General features: G+C 31.1%; 1 long non-coding RNA gene across 1 annotated transcript; it reads left to right on the top strand.

Moving 5' to 3' along the window:
• Window positions 1-978: 978 nt before the first annotated feature.
• LOC149540292 (uncharacterized) lies at window positions 979-1,825 on the top strand. Its single transcript, XR_016356381.1, has 2 exons — window positions 979-1,156; window positions 1,474-1,825. It is a non-coding gene; the product is annotated as an uncharacterized LOC149540292 (long non-coding RNA).
• Window positions 1,826-5,513: the final 3,688 nt, after the last annotated feature.

The raw sequence follows: 5,513 nt of genomic DNA, 5'->3' as shown, positions 1-5,513 counted from the left end.
CTTTGGAATTTCTGTACGAATCAATGGTTTCTCTTTTTGCTAACTAATGTTTTAGTCCTCACCCTTGCGTATCTCTCTGGATCGCTCGCTCCTTCCAATGGAAGTGAAGCAATCTATGAAGAATTCACAAGGAGAGTCGAAGCCACACGGAAATGCAACGCTTCGCGCCCTGTTTCGGGGAAGAAGCAATCCAGCTCACGAGCAGCGTCTTTCCGGCGGAAAAATTCTGGCGAGCTCTCTTCGGAATGTCCGGAGACGCAGAAGCAAATGCAAGCAGCAGAAGCTAAATCTTTGATCTTAATGGAGGTTCCATGTCCGGAGCCAGCGACCGTGTCGGCAGAGGAGCTGCAGGGGAAATCGGAAGCTGAAGCTTCGATCGTGACGGAAGTTCCGTCGACGGTTTTGGCAAAGGTTTCAGCCGAAGAAATGCAGAGGAGATCGGAAGCTGAATCTTTAATGTTGATTGAAGTTCCAACTACAGAGGCGGAAACCGTCTCGGCGGAGGAATTTCCGAGTCCGTCGGAAGCTAATTCTTTGATCCTGATGGAAGCTTCCTGTCCGGAGTTGGCAAAGTCTTCAGATGAGGAATTTAAGAGAACAATGGACGAGTTCATCGCCGATTTCAAAAGGCGACTCGGAAAAGAAGAATCCGCTGATTTCTATCAAGAAATGAAGTCGCGAATCGTCTCGTAAAGGGAAAAATTTTGTGTGGAAGAGATGTAAATATTTAGTATATAAGGTACAACAGGAAACTGATCTGCAGATTTTCACAATTAGCTTCTGTCTAAGTGATATTCAGAAGTGTATGTATCACCGGGCCGGAACCGCAACCATCCGTACTTGTAAAAGAAAGCAGAAAACAAATCTTCCAGGCAACTTTAAAAGAAATACCTATGTACTCAAATTTTCTCAACATAACTGTTCTTTATACCAAAAAATTAAGCAAAATCAGTTCATTTGTGCACAGATCCGGTGGTTATGGGCGAGCTTTACCGTAAAGTTTCTGTCGTCTATGTCACCTATCACCTAAAAGATAATTGCCGGAAAAATCCTACAGCTCCAATGATAATTCACTCACACTTGGCAAGGAACAGTGAGCTCTGTTCTTTACTGGAATATCTGGACTGCATAACCACAGCTGGCATCTATGTTCTTTGTAAGTAGCATATTATAGCATGATAAATAAATTATATTTAAATTAAAACGTGTTTTCCCACAAGTTTTTATAATTGCAAGAATTACTCTATTCATTTCTTGTGAGATTTTAGTCTTTGATGGATTTAGCTGTTGATTCAGTCAATTATTCTATTCAATTGTTGTGAGATTTTATTCCATTTTATTGAATTGTTGTGACATTTGAATCTTGATGGATTTACATGTTGATTCAATGAAAGTTGATTAAATGATGAATTCAATAATTGATACTTAATTCTGATATTGATTATTTATATTTTGTCAATGATTAACCATCAGACATGGTGAAGGAGTTGTCAACGCCATGGATGACTAGACTCTACAGAGCAGTAGACCCTACAAAACCAGGATCAGTTATTGATGGGGGAGAAGCAACAGGATTCAAGTGATGCAGTATATATTTGTTCTTCTGAAAGAGGATAATCTAAAAATACACAATCATTTCAGCAACTAAATTTAACCAATCCAACAATTGGATCGAACGCAAGGTTTTTTGTGCAAGCAAGAATAAACCAAAGAGATACAGGTAAGTATGCAGGACAGCTGTCAGATCCATTCGATTTCAAGCATCTGCAAATTTTATGTTTTTAGGACAATACATAAATATATTCTATCGTTTTCAGCTATTAAATCTCTATAATTTGGAATACAAATAGACTGAAAAAAAATCGCATGACAGTTGTCTGTCACTCTATTTTTGTCGGTCAGTGTCCCTAAACTGTCCTTGTGATGCGACCGGTTTGGTCGGTAGGGACAGCTAGACATTTACCGTACCGTGGAATTTATTTAAGAGACAATGTATACGATTAAACTTTGTGCTTGATTGAAAGGGCGCGTGGCCGTCGTACGTACTGGAGGATCTGGAGGCCAGTCTTCTAAGATGGGACCCAAACATCTCAATCAGATACACTTTCGGCCAAGAATGATAGAAAATAAAATTTGAGTGCAGACGAAAATGGTTGGGCCATCGATTAATCGAAAATATCTCGATTTTGATGTTTCCACTTCTGAATATGTACAGTGCCAAACAGTGAGCTATATTTTAGTATCGGTAATTTCTGGGAGCTCTTTCCGTAGATGCTAGAAACTTCTGTTACAAGAATATGGACTATTATTGTTGGTCCTGTACTCATAGTTTTGTGGCTATTTTTCAATATAATACGAACTGTTTTATTGATTTACCTATATATTTAAGTTCTATTATTATTATTTTTAAATTTTATTAGTAAAATGCTGAAGTTTATATTATATTTTCTAAGGAAATATCCACGGGGTTAGAAAGAGTCGAGTAAAGCTAGCTGTAGGTCATTACATAGGTGCATAATTTTATATTAAAAATATATATAAGGTTAGAGAGTGTAGAAAAAAGTTCTATAGATAATTACTAGGTAGAAAAAAGTTCTACAGATAATTACTAGGTATTATATAGTGGCATTTTAAAAATTCTTTGGCAAACAACAAGAATAAGATTCATTGTTTAGTAAAAAAGTCCAAGTATATATCTAATGCCATGATTTTCTATGATAGTCTAAACGCCTAGAATATCTACTAAGCAAGTCAAAAGAAGAAAGAACTATATGAAATTCAAGAATTAAAAGACTAATGACCTCCAAAAGATGAGAAGCATGCCAACCAACATTGCCTTAGCTACCACATGTTCATCATTAGGATTTTGTCTTTTTTTTTTAAAATAATGATCATGTCTATTTAAAAAACTAGTAGTTGTATCAAAAGGACATTCAAGGATAAAAGGAATAGGGCCCAAATTGTGATCATAATCAGAATTGAAAATGAAACTATAACACCAATTACATCCTAAACCTAATATATATTACATATTAACTTTAAGCAATAGACTAACTTTAATACTATTCTAACCTTATTCTATTTGAGTCCTATCAAAATTTCAAACCTTAATTTAATCTAATGAACCCTGACTTCAATCTTAATTGAACTCTAATGCTAACATTAATCCCAATCTTTATCCTACAATAGAAATTTTGTATTTAAATTCTAACAGTAACTCTTATTTAAACCCTAGTACCATGCCCCTAACAAAAAAAAAAAATCTTATAATGAAAATCTTAATTTTAAGTGACCATTGCTCCTAAACTTTAAGTAACCTTAATCTTAAGACTAACAACAATTAAGAGATGGTATATATTATTTCATTGTGTCATATACTATTTAATATTTATATTAAGGATTACAATTCAATTCATAAAAATGATATAATTTCATAAATTAAAGAAAATGTTGTGAGGAGTGAGACATGAGTAATGTAGTAGGAAGTTTCTACATAAAAGAATAGTTCATGATCTAAATATTTTAAAATATTAATATTAATTTTTTAATTGTTTAAAGATTGATATAGGTAAGACTGATATATAACCAAATATTATATAGATATCTTTTAAATATTTAATAATTTTTAATGTAATCTTGATCTAATGTACAATCAAGAGTAATAATGCTCTTTAATTTTAATTGACAAAGAAATGGTTCTTTCTAACTACATTAAGGTATAAGAAATAATATATTACATTAATTATTTTTACATAAATATTTTCAACCCCAAAATACTTAGGATTACCTCACCATAGAAATATAAGTTTCATTTAAGTGATTTACAAAAATAAATTTTTCATTCAAATCTTATAGCTTCAAGTGTGAAGGGTGTGATGATAGAACTAAGATAAGATTGTGACATGACATTGTACAACAAGAACCACTCATTCTCATATATATAGATATATATACACACACATCAATCGAATGAAAAAAAGCCTTTGTCCAATCGTATCTCTTTTCATTATTAATTGAACTTCAACATTTTTTATTTTACACGCACATCTATATATTATTTTGCATATATTTTTCATATATATGATCATTATATTTAATATTAATGACACATAATTCACATTTTCATTTTTCAATTAAAAATAAACTAATTAAACTATATAATTTCTTAACTGATTTATTAAAACAACTTAATTATATTTTTTAAAAGTTATTTTTATTAAAAAATATTGTTCATCCTAAATATTATTTATTTATTCAAAAGTAAAATTCAGTCTAAACATTTTTTAAATTTTTTTGCTAAAACCCATTAAATTGATCTATCACAATGATTCCTTATGTTAACAGGAATTATATTTTATCATGAACTGTCGGGAGCAGATACACTCCATATTTAACCACTGCACCTCCAAATAAATTTGCTCAAAGCACAATAAGATAAGATAATAATAAGAATAAAGAATAATAATAAGAGGCAATCATCCGCTTTTTAGGGTTTGAAAGTAAGCCCCATTAAAATTATTGAACAGAAAGTGTTTAACATTTTTAAAATTTTTTTTAATGAATAGTCATTTTCAATTAATAAAATTTACTAAAATTACAATTCACAAAAAAGAGGCCAAGGGATACAAGATCACCCCACAAATGAGTTCAGAAGGCCAAAGCCGGAAAAAACAACATGACCTCGCCAGAAACTATTTTGACTTTCTTATTCAATGGAAATCCGTATTTAGTCTAGTCAAGGGCTTCCTTCGCTTCGAAGTTACTTAGATTTGCTTTATCATCTTTGTTTGTGTGTTATCACATCCATCATTTATATATTATATTTAGCTGGGCCTAAAGTCACGATGATTAAATACTTTTTCGTTTTCGTAATGCATATGATGACGCAAAACACATTAAAGTAGTAATAATAATAATGGTTGAAAAATTATAATGCCATTTGCATTACTATCCAGCCATTTTGGAAAAGGACAACGGAAAAGTGTAAGTAGCATATGTTTCAACTGTTTTAGAATAAAGTTATTTCATTGACGTGGATGGATGAAGCTATAGTGGAGCACTATTGGATTTATCAAAGTTTGTGTTATAAATTATTAAGCTAAAATATATGGATTGCAAATTTATTTATACGTATAAAAGATCATAGTAACCAATAATTTCTAAAATAATTTATTTTTATTTTTATATAATTTAATCTATAAGTTTAGCACTTTGTCAAGTAATTATTTTTATAATTAATTTTGTTGTCATTATAGTATATGATAAAGTATTTGTAATATTAACAAAGGTAAGAAAAACTATTATAAAAAGTAATGTTAAAAAAAGAGCAAAATAAACATGATAAGAATTAAAGCTAAATGAACTTAAATCTCCCATCTATATAAAGTTTAAAGTGAGAAGTTTCCATGGATGGACTTCAAGTTCGGGCCATCCATGAAATTTTAAAGATATATAATTATTGAGTTGAGTCTTAAAGCATTGTTGAAATAACTCTATTATACTTGAGATTGACT

This window comes from Cupressus sempervirens, chromosome 9 (genome assembly GCF_028749045.1).
Source record: "Cupressus sempervirens isolate cs-2001-9-10 chromosome 9, ASM2874904v1, whole genome shotgun sequence".
In the NCBI taxonomy this organism is placed as follows: domain Eukaryota; kingdom Viridiplantae; phylum Streptophyta; class Pinopsida; order Cupressales; family Cupressaceae; genus Cupressus; species Cupressus sempervirens.
This window is presented reverse-complemented; position numbering and strand designations above follow the sequence as displayed.